We start from the raw sequence: 16,904 nt of genomic DNA on the forward strand, positions 1-16,904 counted from the left end.
ACGGTGTGAATTAATGTTAGTAAAAGGAGAAGGAATAACGGACCTAAAGCACAATGTTTGTCATGTATTCACAGCACTCACCAGTGGGCCCCACCAATCAACTCTTTCCCCTCCCGCCTGCCGGCGGGCACCACTGATAAGCTCCTCCCACTCCCCATGCCTCCCACCTGCCAGTGATCAGCTGTTCAGAGGTGTGCAGGAAGTGCTGGGGGGAAGGAGGGTAGAAGGAGGTGGAGCGAGAGTGGGGCGCACTTGAGGGGGCACGAAGAGGCGGGTGGGGGTGGAGCAGAGGCAGGGCGGAGGTCTTGGGGGAAAGGGTGGAGTGGGAGTAGGGTCTGGGGTGGAGCAGGGGTCGAGCACGCCTGGGGAAACCAGAAAGTTTGCCCCTCTGTGTAGAGCATTCAGGGCTTGATCTCCCAGCCGTGTCTGCCCACAAGGCTTCCAGTTGCGGTGATCTTGATATGTGACCGCCGGGAATCAGACTGAGGCTACCACACTTATGTTTCCCAGGCCACTGAACAGCCGCATGGTAACAACTTGCACTCCCTACTGGCCTAGGCTTCATTTCAATTGGTGGCCGAGAGGTGAAAGGCTCTCTAGCCCTTTAAAAAGCCCCTGAGCAATCCAGGCTGCTTTTGAATTTTAACCCATGTTTTGAGGAATAATATGGGATATTTGTCTCCATCCCATGTGGAAATAGTTTGCTGTTTATGGAACCCTAGCTTTCTATACACAGAGGAGTGTGATTATTTCATGAAGTGATTACAGTCCCTTTCAAAAATCTGAAAAAACTGTCAAGAGGGACTATATTTCTGATACAATGTGAAAGGCAAAAAGATCCTTTCGTCCTTGGGACCATTGGCATTATGTCCTGCTGTCACACATACCCGCTGGTGACTTGGAATATAAAGAGCAGGAAAGTGTCATGAAATAGCCTGGGTTATGTTATGTTCATGGCAAACAAACAGAGACGTTAGATCAAAACATAAAATACTCTTTCTGGAATGTTGCAATGTAACATGACTTCCTTTCTTAAAATCCAGAACCTTAACACACAAGAACCAAAAACAGGGAGCGACAAAGCAGGCCTCTCCCTAAAGGTGGAGGGGCAAATCCCCCCTTGCTGTAGGCTGGCTCGTTGCAGACTGACTGATGAATGACCCAGATCACGAGCTTCCCTACAGAGCCCCTTAGCCTGCAAGTAGGTTCAGGAACCCTCCTGAGAATTTAAAGTGATCTCTCATAGTTTTAACAGCTTTCAATTCATCACCAGTCTCTGGGCTAAAAAGCCCATTCCCAAGTTTCAGAGATAATGGTCATGGACCAAATCCCAAGGGTTTTACATGGGGCCCAGCCATGTGCCCCAGGTCCATGCTCAGAGGGGATTGTCCATGTGTGGGTATCCCCCCATCTCCTGCAGAAATGTGTGTGTTGGGGGAGAGGGTTCAGCTGCCTCTGCAGCACCATCCCTCCCCTTTCCAGAGCCCCAAACAGGGAGTGAGTTCTTGACAGGTGGGATCCATGCAAGGGGAGGGGACTGGGGATGCTGTGGGCATGGTAGGGATGGGATGCCCAGAATGGACAGTGCCTGGCTTCTCTGCCTGGAAAGCCTGCAGCGCTAACTGAGCTCAAACCTCCTAGCGGAGAGGCATGTGGCAGAAAGGGGAAGAAATCTCTCCGGCTGAGCAAAGAAGAAAAGAGACGTGTTTTCATCTCGGCTTGTTTCACTCACTGGATCGGAAAACACCAGTGTCAATTTTGCTGTCAGCCCGGCCTGTTCTTTATCTTCCTGTCTTTCAGCAGGTTCTATTAACTGCTCATCAGGGGCCTGATCCTGCCACAAGCTGAGCACCTCCATTGGCTTGAATGGAAGGCAAGGGTGCTCATCCCCTGCCAGGATCGGGCCCATGTCTCCCTGACTTGTTACACTGCTGTACCTAATCCTGTTTCCTGCTTACACAGGTTGTCACACAGACACAGAACAGAAAGGAGAAGGCATTCGGGGTCAGACAAAGCATGAGTTACTGACACTCCAGCCCCACCGAACGAGGCTTGTTGCTTAGCCCGAGAAGAGATGTGTCGGGTGGAACAGTTGCATATGTTGCAGAGGCACATTTTTTTTCCTACCTATCGCCCCCCGCCTTGCAATCTGTCTCGAGCCCATTGTGAGGAGTGGGGAACTCACTGGATTTAATATGGCGGGTCGGCCTCCTTTCCTGCAGGAGCTGCTTCGTTGGATCTTCATCACCCATCCAGTATGTTTGTTGAAGGATGATTTTCCTGTTTCCTCTTCCTGAATCTCTTGCCAGGCCAGCTTTTTCCAACCCTTTTGTCTCCCTGCGTTTTACTGAGTTATTCTGGGGAATGTAAATTGTTTTGGGCAAGCTGGAAAATCTGACACCCGTTGAGATCCTTCCCATACACAGCAGGTCAGGAGAAAGGAGGAGAAACCTTGGCAAGCATCTTGCAACCTGTCCAGCCAGAGAGCTACTGCATCCCCTCTTTCATTCTTCAGTCTCTTCTCCCTCTCAAGGTTCTTCTCTTTCACACTTACAACACAGGACTCAGAAAGAAGGAAATCTGTGCTTCCCCTGAATCTCCCAGGCTTCTGGAGTGACCTTGGATTTATCACTTAATCGTGCCATGCCTCAGTTTCCCCATCTGCAAAATGGGGATTCTACCACCTTCCAACTCTTGTCCAGATGTTGGTGTTTGTAAAGCACTGAGCTCCTTGCACAGAAGGTGCTATAGGGAAGGCACATTGCTATTATGTACCATAGTCATCTGGTGCAAGACACAGGCCTAGGTAGTTCCCACATAGGCCAGTTTGAGGGTGACTCTGCTATTTCTCTCCTTTCTGTATTTTTACTTTTTTAAAAAAATTAACTTTTCCCCCTAAGCTTGAAACAAAACAACAACCCCAAACTCCATGTGTCAGAAGATGGGAAAAAACAAACTCCAAAGTCACGAAGACCAGGGGGAAAAAAATCTCAACTTCACTGCAATTTTACTGTGTATAGCATGTTTCCTAATCTGAATTAAACACCACAGTTGCAGCAGATGAATAATCCATAACAGCTGAGAGGGAGAGAATGTCAGAGTTAAAGACAAAGGAGCAAATGTTTATTTTCACGTGAGATTTTAACTCAGACTGGGGGTCAGTTAGCTGGACAGATCCAGGAAGGCCATTCTTAATAGCAGGAGCTGCAGAGAAGACTCTTGGTTCCATAGTGGATTGTGGGAAGAGACCACGAAGGGCTCAGTGGAGTCACCCAGTATTATGTTCATGGCCTACACACAGTTAGAAACAAAATATAAAAAAAACCTCTTCCTGGAATGGGGTAACACTACTTTATATCTTAGAATCCAGAACCCTAATACACACCAGTCAAAACCAGAGAGAAACAAAGCAGGCTGCTCCCTAAGGCAGTGAGAGGCCCAACTCCCCCCATCTTGTATCAGACTGGCTCTTTTTACAGACTGACTGCTGAGGACCCAGTTTGCAGGCTTCCATCAGTGCTCCCAACCCTGCAAGGACTAGGAAAATCCTTAGAATTTAAAGTGATAGCTTGTAATTTTAACACACAGTTTTTAGTACACTGCACATAGGAAATGGCTGTTAGTCCTAGCTAGGCAATATTGTGTACCACAGAAGAGTGGGGAGATGCTGGGTCTGCAACATACTCCAATACCTTCAACAGCGTGATGAGCAGCAGGCAAAATGTCCTCTGCCTGACGCTCCCCATGATTGGTTTACTCTGTGAAGAACGAGGTTCCAGCTCAGGATTGGCTGAGAGCAATTCAAAATTTAAAAAATCGTAAAGGAAGAGCTTCCCCACAAAAATCCCCCTAACCCCATCTCCAGTCCAACCCATCCTTCATACTCATTTCTGCCCCCAGGCCTGCAAGACACGGGAGCTGACTAGTGGTGAGCCATAACTAATGCTCGCTGCGTAAGGTAGGCTTGTTTGACTGTTACCTTGTCCTCCACTACTTATTATTTATTTGCATTACTGTAGTGCCTAGGAGCCCTCGTCACAGACCAGGACCCCGCTGTGCTAGGGGCTGTACAAACTCAGAACAAAAAGATAGTTCCTACCCCAAGGTGCTTGCAATCTACAGACAAATGGCAACACATGGTGGAGTACAAGGAAACAATGAGACAATACTGATCAGCATGATAGGAAATAGTCTCAGCACATCAGAATCTTTCCCTCTGCCGCCCCCTCCCACCCCCCACATTATCTTGTCCTCTACCTTTCCCCTACTTCTGTTACCTTGTACTTCAATTCTTCCCTCCCATTGGATTATTTCATTCACCTGTTGGGTACTATTGTAATCTAGATTGTAAAATCTTTGGGGGCTGGCCTGTCTGTTTAATAAGTGTCCATACAGTGCCTAGCATGGTGGAGCCCTGATTCTTGGCTGGCCACCTTGGGCACTAAGCACATCATTTTCATGCCAGCTCGGCTGGAGATGTAAGCCGCTGAGTGAGGCTTGCAGAAGCTGGAGTCCTGGAATCCCCATGCCAGAGGCTGGAGGGATAAGGCAGTGCACAGGCAAACTGCGCAGATTGCTACGGACCCAGAAGAGGTTCCTCTCTTAGATGGGGATGGAGAGAGACCCCAAGTGTTAATCCCACCTGACATCCATATCCAAGGAAGTTAGACATACTGGATGAGATTTTCCAAAGCACTCAGCATTCGTCTAAACTCTGCTCCCAACTCCCATTGACTTGAACGGGAGCAGAGCTAGGCCAGTGCTTAGTGCTTTCCAGTAGTGTACACAGGTGCAGCGCCATTGAAATTAACGGGTTTCCTCTGCTTATCCAAGGGGGAAAACCATAGAGTCCAAGGCCAGAGGGGACCTCTGGGATCATTGAATCTGACTTTCTATTCAGCCCTATGCTTGATAAAATGACGCTGGCTATCTTGTGTTTGCCAGAAATAAAGAGCAGAAAGAAAGTTGAGTGCTAGCTACTGTTGGAGAGGAAAGGAGGAGTTAGCCGGGTGTTTCTCATCATACAAAGGCATCTTCCAGCGAAATTAAGGGAGACAAATGAAGAAATCGGCCACAAAGTCAAGAGGAAATAAATGTAAGCTGCTGGGCTCGGTGTGTCTGTTGGGCTTGGTGTGACTGTTGCTGAGTGTGTGTTTTTCAACAACGTGTATCTATGTTCGTGTGTGTGTGTGTGTGTGCGTGTGTGTGTGCGTGCATGTTGGACCATATGTGTATTTGGAAATGAGAGCAGAGAGAAAGACAGGGCATGGGGCATGTGACAATGAGTGTGAGTGTGCACACATACACACGTGTGTATTCAAGCATGTGTTCTTGCACGAGTGTGTGCTTACGTAGGGACGAGTGCAGCTGTGTACATGTGGAAGCATGTGTGAAGGTGCAGGAGACCTAAGCATCTAACATGCCACTGTTGAGCTTTTGATTTTCCCAGGACAGAAAATCACAGGTTCCCATATATGGAAGAGCAGTGAGAGAGGAGCAGTGAATCATGGCAGAGAAAAAGCTGCAGGCCGCTGTTCTCAGAGACTCCGGGTCCAGCAAGGAAGCTCTTCTAGGTTTCTGTGAAGTACATGGGCTTCCATCTCTGAGTATCCACAAGGTGCATCTCTGGCTTCCTCTGCCACAAGAAGGGGAACTAGGAGGCGTTGAATGATGAGGTGCGGGCCGGGGGGAGGAGAGGAGAGTCCCCTGGATCTTCTCTGGGATGAGTCCCTCCAGAGCAGTGATTCATGCTGGCTGCGGCGGGAGAGGTCAGCACAGGAGCCTGCACGGCTGCTGCCACCCACGCTCTCCCTGTTTCGGGGATGAATCAAAGAATCCCAGGGCTGCCACCCTGGCACTGTATTTCAATGAAGAAACAGCACAGGACAAGCCCTGAGAAGGACCTGTCCTTATTCTTGGTATATTTGTGGTAATTGGCTGCATTCTGCACTGCCCTGCCCCGTCAGTGCCACGTACGTCTGTACAAAGTAGGGGTCTGATGTTACCCGACCTGGTGACTGCTCTCAGGGTTCCCAGGATGGTGACTCACCTTATTACCCCCTGCCTTCACTGTGAGGGAGTCTGGTTGTGGTAACTGGGTGTTAGGTCCCTAACACCACCAGCCTGTCAGCTACTCCAGCACTCTCCTCGGGGCTCTGTCAGTCCTGTCTTCACCTTGCTGGTTAACAAGAGGTGCACCCCAATCCCCAAGTCCCCTTGCACCTTCCCCTGTGAGATCCAACCCTTGACACTGGGTACTCACAGAAACCCCAGATCCTCTGCTCCCAGTTTTACCTTGGATCACTGCTCCTGGAAATCACACAGCACTTATAATAAAACAAAAGTAGGTTTATTTAAGAAAGAATGGAGAGGAAACTAGAAAGAAGAGAGAATGGTGGAAAGAATTGGTTACAATTCCAAACAATATCATCAGACTTGAACCTGGGTCTACACTTGAGAATTATTCCCTTTCCTAGCTAATAAAGTAGGTCCCCTCCCCCAAAGTTCAGTCTGTTGCAGAGCTGGCTGGCTTCGCTGAAACCAGGCTCCAATCTTGCATGAGAACATCCCTGTTCCCCAAGATGTCTCCTTAGTGAAAGGATACCGAGTGCTTTTCCTCACCCTCTGTTATTATTCTGAAACAGCCTTTTATACTCACTCATAGGCAGGGTGATTCCTTGTCTGTTGGAATATTCCTTTTTTATCTCCAAGGGGTTTCGATGGCTTGTAGTTGTCTCTGATGGTTTTCCATCAAAAATCTTGGGATGGTACAAGGCTAGATAACTGAACATTGCATTACAGCACCAGCTGACCAGGGCAGGGTGACAACTCCTGCCTGCTTGAATAGGCCATCGTTGAGATATATTCCCCCTCGGCCCCCCTTCCCCATGACTAACGTTTACTCCAAATCCATAAAACAGGCTTTCAGTACAAATACATCATTCCTTAAATATTACCCATACATGCCTCTCAGAATGATTATGAATCCTGCCAAGTTACATGCCTTCAGTACATACCTTATATGTTACTCTGAACAGATAAATATCCTGTAAGATGTGTGTTAGGTGTAGTGAGTTTGTCAGGCCTGAGGTGAGAGTTGTTTGCAAAAGAACAAGGGACCCTTTGCCTAGGAGCCTCTGCATCATGGAGCCTTCGACACCCATTTTGCAGAGGTAAATGACGACCCAAAGTGCAAGGCAATGGAGAATCAGGCCATTGTGCTTTCAGACCCTCTTTCCCCCCGATAGAATTCTTTCCCCAGAGAGATCTGATTGGCAGACTCAGCTGGTGCTTCTAAGTCCAAATGAAACCCTTCCCTCTCTCCTGGAGGATGCTGTTTGCCCACTCTGTTGTAGGTGGCACTCTATATGTTCATAAATACATATGCTAAATCTCACCTAGCATGCTGAGACGCACCGGCAGGAGAGGTACTTGCTGTAGGAACGTAAGCCATAGCCAGGAGTGGAGGAATTTAGAAACCAGCACTTTGCAGTTCACAGCGAGTCTCAGGGAAGGTTTGTGGTGAGGCTGTCAATGAAATGCCTGATCCAAAGTCCACTGAAGTCTATAGGCAGCTTTCCAGGGAGTTCAATGGGCTTTAGAGCAGTGCTTCACGGGTATTTGGGGGTAGACTGTGGGTGCAGCTGAGCTGGGTAAACCTGCACATCACTGTTGGGGTAGGTCAAATGATCCATCAGGAATCGGCAGCCCAAGATTTGGGGTTTGCTGGGGACGAGGCTTTAGAGCTCACCTGCCCCACCGCCAGTGGGCAGGTCTTTTTCCACACTGTTCTTTATGCATGAAATGCCTTCTGCACTCCGCTCTGCCAGCCCCTGTCATCTCATCCTTCAATCCCTCCCTAAAACAGTTATTCCGATACCTGCAAGACGTGAGGCAATAATAATACTTACAACTGAGGCACCATGGTGTATCCATCCTCCTTACGTGAGCGAGCACATGACCTGACCACTACAGCATGTCTCTCACCCCTCAGGTCCTCTCTGCTGTTTGCTTTTCTCTCAGCCCATCAGGGCTAAAACTCACACAGGGAAGGGACCAGGCGTGAAATCCTGGCTCAACTGAAGTCACTGGCAAAACTCCCATTGACTTCAGTGGAGTCAGGATTTCACCCCTTGCTCTGTAAAGCACTTTTGGAAGAAAACCGTAAAGGGTTCACCACCAGCAGTCAGCATATACGACTCTGCATATATTCACATCTGCATATATCTGAACAAGAGAAACAAGACATGCAAGGAAGTAAACTTAAGAATCAGAGGCAAGATCAGTAAAGAGAAGAAATCCACGGTCAGATTTCCCACAGTTTATACAAACACCCCCACCCCCCTTTGGGCAGTAATTTCATGTGCTAGTCACTGACATTCTCACTGAAAGAGACACTGTGTATAAATTTAACCTTCAGAAACATGGCATGAGTTTGACCGTATGGCACATATTAGCATTTCTTTCCCAAGCTTTTCTGCTCCTCTGCACAGCTGTCTGGGAAGCCACATGCGTTGCTTTGGGGGAAAGAGACAGAGAGAAATGTGCATCGCCAGTGCCATTTGAGGGCAATGAAATGTGTGTGTGAGAACCGTTAGGATGTGGAAATAACATACATGGCAGCACAGTGCCCTGGTTTATGTGGAATGCACTGGACTCAGCACAGGGCCTGAGCCCGAATGCTTAACCAACTGGAATGCCTCATGCAGAAGGCTCAGAGGGTGGACAGGGCCGATTCTGCACACTGTAAATTTCCTGTTGAGGTGCCAGGCCTGATTTGCACCTTTTGCCGTCATTTATACATAGGCAAGATGGGTTAAAGAAACCAGCACACACCTGTTCTGATTGGGTAGCCCTGTACACCCACTGTGCACAAATAACTAAGCAAGGCAGTGGAGAACCAGGTTGACAGAGGGCTAGTCTTCAGTGAAAGCAAGGGCACATTGGAATACGACCTTGAGGAGTCATATTAATGGACAGTGCTTTGCAGGCCGTGCAGATAGGGACAGGCTGAAATCAACATCAGTTCAGCTGGTCAGCATTACACCTGTGTGTGCTCGCAGCAGGGCATCCCCCTTCCCAGCTGAAACCATCATAACCATTCCGATTTGTGTGCTTGACGCCACACTAGTTATTCTGACCCCCACACATTCAAACGTCGTCTCATTTTCAGCGGAGGGGGCTGTGCCCATAGCAGGTGTCTCTATCTCAGTTCGTCGGTGTTTGGTTTCATAGGTTCTGAAGAGGGTCAAGTGATTTGCAGAAGCCTGATGCAGAGTAAAAGCGCTTGGATTTAAGTCCCCTAATTCTCTGTGGTTTCATAGCGCTCTTCGTTCGAAGCTCGCAGAATGCTTTGCAGATACTGATGAACTAAGCCTGGGGGGCGGGAGGGGAGGTTGTTGTATTATTGTAACTGAAACACAAGGGGGGTGAGGCCCATGGCTACACACTGGCTGCTGAGAGGCAGCGTCTGTATTTAGTCGGAGTGACCTGCTGCTTAGGGGCACTGAGGGCCAGCAGTCACAGGGGAATAGCTCACAACTCCTGAGCAAGTCAGTGACACCGGTGGGTGCTCAGCACCTCTAAAAGACAGGGCACTCGTGTAGATACCTACATATGGCTTTTGGTGTCCTGCTCTGCCTCTCCACCCCAGCAGACCCCAGCGTAACTCCTCGCTCTTCCCCACCCACCCCGGGCTCAGTTCTGGGGCAGAAGAAACAGCCCTTTGAGTGTCTGTGGAGCAGGCTTTGCTGCCCCTTGGAATAGCACATCCCCAGCTTTGGATTTAAGCAGCCAGGAGGTGGGACAAAGGAGAACAAGGGGCCTAAACACTCAGCAGCATCAGCCCCCTGCTCCCCACCCGCACCCCATCTCTATTTGACCTGGCATGCACAAAATGGCTGAGAAATCATCCTGGGACCTAACCTCCCTGCCCCACTGTGACATGGCTGGACATAGGAAGATCTCGTCAGCCATTTTGTGGGTCAGAGACCAAGAGAGGTTGAGCATCCGTGCCCGGAATCACAAGGCATTGATCATACCTGAGACCTTGAAATCTGGGGCTTGCTTGAATTGAGACAGCTGTGCGTCTTCTCCACAGGGAGGATGGCTCTCTGTGACTGATCTTCTCCATCGGGGAGCTGGATGGGGAGACATTTACAAAGACAGTGAAAATTCACTTGGTTCTTCCCCCACTCCTGGCTGCACTCATGTTCATCTGGTGCCAGACTCCCATTGTCTTTCCCTGTTATCTGACCTTTCTGCTGTGATGCAAACGCCTTTGTTCCTGATGTCGAGCTGAGCCTTGTAACATATTTTTATGTTTGAATCACAAAGTAACAGACGACTCAGGCACCATGAAGGAATTTTTTATTTTGAATTCACAAAGGCTAATCACCATATATCCCTGTTCATCTCATACCTACCTTAGGTACTTATATGGCCCCATCTATCTAAGCACATCACAATCTTCAATGTATTGTTGCCTCTTATGACACAAGTGCTTAGCCAAAATTGGGGCTGTTTCTGGAAGGAGGAGATGTTGATGCTGGAGTCAGGTATTTCTTTGATGCAGTCCTGTTTATTTACAAAGACTGTATGAAGTCCTGTTTCCCTGAACGCACCAGGAATCAAACAGCAGGAGACAGTTCCTTTGCTCCCAGTTCCAAGCCACTTTTCCTGCCAGACCTTTTCCCAAAAATCTCACTCTCTTCACTTTTCCTCAGGATCATGCTAGCAGTTCTTCTGTGGTTGTGCCTGGTGCTTCCTTCCTACTTCTCAGATGTTTCTGGCTCCATCTTCACACACACACAAAAATCCATCAGACAACACCTCATAGACTCATAGACTTTAAGGTCAGAAGGGACCATTATGATCATCTAGTCTGACCTCCTGCACAATGCAGGCCACAGAATCCCACCCATCCACTTCTATAACAAACCCCTAGCCTATGTCTGAGTTATCGAAGTCCCCAAATTGTGGTTTGAAGACCTCAAGCTGCAGAGAATCCTGCAGAAAGTGACCCGTGCCCCATGCTGCAGAGGAAGGCGAAAAACCTCCAGGGCCTCTGCCAATCTGCCCTGGAGGAAAATTCCTTCCCGACCCCAAATATGGTGATCAGTTAAACCCTGAGCATGTGGGCAAGACTCACCAGCCACCCCAGAATTCTCTGTAGTAACTCAGATCCCACCCCATCTAACATCCCATCACAGACCACTGGGCATACTTACCTGCTGATAATCAAAGATCAATTGCCAAATTAATTGCCAAAATTAGGCTATCCCATCATACCATCCCCTCCATAAATTTATCAAGCTTAATCTTAAAGCCAGATATGTCTTTTGCCCCCACTACTCCCCTTGGAAGGCTGTTCCAGAACTTCACTCCTCTAATGGTTAGAAACCTTTGTCTAATTTCAAGTCTAAACTTCCTAGTGTCCAGTTTATATCCATTTGTTCTTGTGTCCACATTGTTACTAAGCTTAAATAATTCCTCTCCCTCCCTAATATTAATCCCTCTGATATATTTATAAAGAGCAATCATATCCCCCCTCAACCTTCTTTTGGTTAGGCTAAACAAGCCAAGCTCTTTCAGTCTCCTTTCATAAGACAGGTTTTCCATTCCTCAGATCATCCTAGTAGCCCGTCTCTGAAGCTGTTCCAGTTTGAATTCATCCTTCTTAAACATGGGAGACCAGAACTGCACACAGTATTCCAGATGAGGTCTCACCAGTGCCTTGTATAACGGTACTAACACCTCATTATCTTTGCTGGAAATACCTTGCCTGATGCATCCTAAAACCGCATTAGCTTTTTTTACGGCCATATCACATTGGCAGCTCATAGTCATCCTGTGATCAACCAATACTCCGAGGTCCTTCTCCTCCTCTGTTACTTCCAACTGATGCGTCCCCAATTTATAACTAAAATTCTTGTTATTAATCCCTAAATGCATGACCTTGCACTTTCACTATTAAATTTCATTCTATTACTATTACTCCAGTTTACAAGGTCATCCAGATCTTCCTGTATGATATCCTGGTCCTTCTCTGTGTTAGCAATACCTCCCAGCTTTATGTCATCCGCAAACTTTATTAGCACATTCCCGCTTTTTGTGCCAAGGTCAGTAATAAAAAGGTTAAATAAAATTGGTCCCAAAACTGATCCCTGAGGAACTCCACTAGTAACCTCCTTCCAGCCTGACAGTTCACCTTTCAGTATGACCCGTTGTAGTCTCCCCTTTAACCAGTTCCTTATCCACCTTTCAATTTTCATATTTATCCCCATCTTTTCTAATTTAACTAATAATTCCCCATGTGGAACCGTGTCAAATGCCTTACTGAAATCGAGGTAAATTAGATCCACTGCATTTCCTTTGTCTAAAAAATCTGTTACTTTTTCAAAGAAGGAGATCAGGTTGGTTTGGCACGATCTACCTTTTGTGAAACCATGTTGTATTTTGTCCCAATTACCATTGACCTCAATGTCCTTAACTACCCTCCTTCAAAAATTTTCCAAGACCTTACATACTACAGATGTCAAACTAACAGGCCTATAGTTACTCGGATCACCTTTTTTTCCTTTCTTAAAAATAGGAACTATGTTAGCAATTCTCCAGTCGTACAGTACAACCCCTGAGTTTACCGATTCATTAAAAATTCTTGCTAATGGGCTTGCAATTTCATGTGCCAGTTCCTTTAATATTCTTGGATGAAGATTATCTGGGCCCTCCGATTTAGTCCCATTAAGCTGTTCGAGTTTGGCTTCTACCTCGGATGTGGTAATATCTACCTTCATATCCTCATTCCCAATTGTCATCCTTCCATTATCCCTAAGCTCCTCATTAGCCTTATTAAAGATCGAGGAAAAGTATTTATTTAGATATTGGGCCATGCCTAGATTATCTTTAACCTCCACTCCATCCTCAGTGTTTAGCGGTCCCACTTCTTCTTTCTTTGTTTTCTTCTTATTTATATGGCTATAGAACCTTTTACTATTGGTTTTAATTCCCTTTGCAAGGTCCAACTCTACATGGCTTTTAGCCTTTCTCACTTCATCCCTACATGTTCTGACCTCAATAAGGTAGCTTTCCTTGCTAATCCCGCCCATCTTCCACTCCCTGTAGGCTTTCTGCTTTTTCTTAATCACCTCTCTGAGATGCTTGCTCATCCAGCTTGGTCTACAACTCCTGCCTATGATTTTTTTCCCCTTTCTTGGGATGCAGGCTTCTGATAGTTTCTGCAACTTTGACTTGAAGTAATTCCAGGCCTCCTCTGCTTTTAGATCCACAAGTTCTTCAGTCCAATCCACTTGCCTAACTAATTTCCTTAATTCTTTAAAGTTAGCCCTTTTGAAATAAAAAACCCTAGTCCCAGATGTATTTTTGTTTATCCTTCCATCTAGTTTGAACTGAATTAACTCATGATCACTCGAACCAAGGTTGTCCCCTACAACCATTTCTTCTATGAGGTCCTCACTACTCACCAAAACCAAATCTAAAATGGCATCCCCCCTTGTTGGCTCTTCAACTACTTGATGAAGAAATCCATCAGCTATCACATCCAGAAAAATCTGAGCCCTATTACTACTACTAGCACTTGTCCTCCAGTCTATATCTGGGAAGTTAAAGTCTCCCATAATCACACAATTCCCATTAGTGTTTACTTCATTAAAAACATTAAAGAGGTCTCTATCCATCTCCAAATCAGATCCCCGCGGTCTGTAGCACACCCCAAGCACTATCTCAGGGGAGGCTCTAGTAGCTTTCTTTCCCAATGTGATTTTTGCCCAGACAGACTCTGTCTTATCCATTCCATCCCTTCTTATTTCTTTACAGTTAACCTCATCATTGACATACAATGCTACTCCACCACCTTTGCCTTTATTTCTGTCTTTCCTAAACAGCACATAGCCTTCAATACCTGTACTCCAGTCATGACTACTATTCCACCATGTTTCTGTTATCCCTATAATATCCGGTTTCACTTCCTGCACCAGTAGCTCTAGTTCCTCCATTTTGTTTCCTAGGCTCCTTGCATTAGTGTACAGACAGCTTAATTTTTGCCGTTTGGCTTCACTGACATTCTTTATCTGGTTAGGCACAGACATTCTACCACCAGTATCACCTATTAGACTGGTATCTACACTACCCTTCCTCCTTATGTCCATTCTTCTGCTCATGGCTGTATCCTCTCTTACTTTGTTTTCTTCCCTCTCGGTGTTAAATTCCGGCGTGGAGATTACCTGGACATCTCCCAACCATCTCCCCCAAATTCCCAGTTTAAACCCCTCTGCCACATCTACTCCTGGGGGGAGTCTGCGCCACTGTGCACTGCATATGTGCAGAATTCATGTCCCCCGCAGATTTCTTTGTTTCCCCACAGAAAAATGACTTTCTGACAGGGAGGCAAAGGGAAGCTGCAAGAGCAGTCATGTACCACTCCTTACCTGTGCAGGTACATCATTTCAGGCACCTGGAGCAGCTGGTGGAGAGGTAAATCACCGCAGGGCTGGGGACACCCCAGCCAGTGGCTGGTGCCCAGAGCCTGGATCAGCTGCTAGACCCATCTGGGCTAGAGGCAGGAGGGGATGGGACTTCCTCTTTCCTTGCCAGGAGTGGCAGGGGCTGCCAGACCCACCCCCACAAACCTCCCCCAGCAGCAGGAAGCTCATGCCAACATTGCTCCTCAGCTGCAGGGGGAGGGGTCACTGTACTGGAAGCTGCTCCCCCATCTGCCCAACCCCTGAGCATCCCGACCTCCCATACCCAGGCACCCTCGCCAAGCCTCACCCCGTACAGCAAGAACCCACCTAGCCCTCCATACCCAAACCCCACTCCATTGAACCCGAACTCCTGCATCTGGAGCCTCCTGCACCCAGATTCCCTGCCTCCAGACCCCAAGCCTTGCACCCAGACCACCCTCCACTGTACTCAACCCCCCAGCTTGATGAGCCCCACCCCCTGCACCACCCTGAGCCCCCACATTCAGACTCCCATGCCACTGACCCCCAGCTAGCTGCACCTAGACCCCCACTGCACTAAGCCCCACTCCCCCAGCACCCAGACCCCCCTGCTGAGACCCTCACACCCAGACCCCTCCGCTGAGACCCAAACACCTTCTCCTGGAAGCCCCTGCAGAGTCCCACTGCCCCTGCACCTGGAACCTCCCCCCCAACAAGCCTCTGCATCGAGATTCCCTCACACCTAGACACCCCCCCCCACTGAGCTGCCTGCGCCCAGATTGTCTCACACAGAATCCTCTCACCCCACGCCTGGATCCCTCCCACACTGAGCCCATTCACACTTGGGATCCTGCCTGCTTGAGCCTGCCAGCCCCACTCCTGGTGCGCCTGGCGCAGAGGGGCAGGGCCCCAGGGTGTTTCTGGGGCAGGCCCAGGCCTTGTGCTGTGCCAGGGTCGGGTGCAGCCTCATCACTGAGTCCATGTCCCGGTGGAGGGGTGGGGAGGCTGCAGGGTGATCTCTCACCTTTGTGCAGCCAGTGGCCTGTACTCTCCACTGCCATGCTGGAGCCTCTGCATTTATTTACTGACAAATAAAACTTCCAGAATATTGCAGAATTTTAAAATAGCGTGCACATAATTTGTAATTTTTTGGCAGAGAATGCCCTCAGGAGTGTACACAGCTCCGTTTCTGACCAGCCCAGCGTGGCCTGTGTTTTGGGTGGTGGCTCCTATTGTTTGAGCTGTCTAGTTCCATAAAGGAACTTGATTGAATGACAGGTGACCGTTACCACCCACCAGCTTCAACCCAACCCCAAGCATAATAGGATTTATCCTCACCACACCCCTGTGAAATAAGGAACCGCTAACGCTCCCATTTCACTGCCCAGAGACTGAGGCCCAAGCTCACACAGGGAATCGTCTCTGGAGCAGGGACTTGAACCAATATCTCACAAGTCCTAGGTTAGTGCCTGTGATGGGGGTACTCCACTCACTGCAGGGATGGCACCTCCTCCTGCTCACTCCGGGGAATAGCTCATGAGCGCAGTGCCTCTTTCTGCGGTTGCATTCTCTCTCTCCACCTCTTTCTTTCTGGGTCTGCAGGTCTTTCTGACTTGGCCAGGATACCAAATGGTTTTCCTTTCTGGGACTGGAAAGCCTCTTCCCACAAACAGGCTCAGGTAGTCTTCCCATGCACTACCTCATAGTGCTGCTCCCTCAGCAGCTGGCAGGGGAACCTGGGAGCTCCGGGTTCTGGCTCAGGGACCCTCTAGCCAGCAGTCAAGGTCTGTTCCCTCTTAAAGCTCACTGCCTTTCCCCTGAGCCCTGTCCTACCTCCTGGCACTCCCCCCTCTCTGGGGTTTGCCAGCCCTGCTGCACCTCCCTGACTGTAGACTTTCCCAGCAGCCCTTTCTGCTGCCAATTTCCTGCCTTTATAGTCCCATCCCTGCCCCTTCCTCCTCAGCTGGGTTCCCTCCCTCAGTCAGGGGATTGCTTGGCCATCTGATTCCTCTCCCCTGTAGCTGGTTGGGTGAATTAGCCCCCTTAACAATCTGCGCTAACTTGCCTTTCAGGGCAAGTGTGGAGCGAACACCTTGTCCCAGTGCCCTAACCACTGGATCACGCTTCCTTTCCACATCACGGAGCCCCACCACATGTCACCCTTAGGGAATCTCTGCTCACAAGGGCTGGCAAAACCGGGAGTGCCGCAGGTCAGGGTGCTGCAGCATTGGCCCCAATGCGTGGGGAAAGGTGACAGTTCCTTCCTGCAATGTGGGCTTGCCTCAGATTTCTAAGCATCATCCTGGCTTTGCTCCAACTCCCCCGCTGACACAGCGTCACTGCAATTCCACCAGCAGAGACTTTGAGCCTTTAAATCATTTCTTCCCAGGTTGTTGCGAAAGATGAGCTGTCTTTGGGGTAAGTGCACATTGGAGCCTGACCAGT

General features: G+C 48.5%; 1 long non-coding RNA gene across 1 annotated transcript; it reads right to left on the minus strand.

The window, feature by feature from the left end:
- Positions 1-8,207: 8,207 nt before the first annotated feature.
- LOC120396549 lies at positions 8,208-16,332 on the minus strand. Its single transcript, XR_005593216.1, has 3 exons — positions 15,953-16,332; positions 10,041-10,139; positions 8,208-9,375 (listed from the first exon to the last, which is right to left on the minus strand). It is a non-coding gene; the product is annotated as an uncharacterized LOC120396549 (long non-coding RNA).
- Between the last annotated feature and the right edge of the window lie 572 nt (positions 16,333-16,904).

The sequence above is a fragment of the Mauremys reevesii genome, linkage group 2 (genome assembly GCF_016161935.1).
Source record: "Mauremys reevesii isolate NIE-2019 linkage group 2, ASM1616193v1, whole genome shotgun sequence".
Classification (NCBI taxonomy): Eukaryota; Metazoa; Chordata; order Testudines; family Geoemydidae; genus Mauremys; species Mauremys reevesii.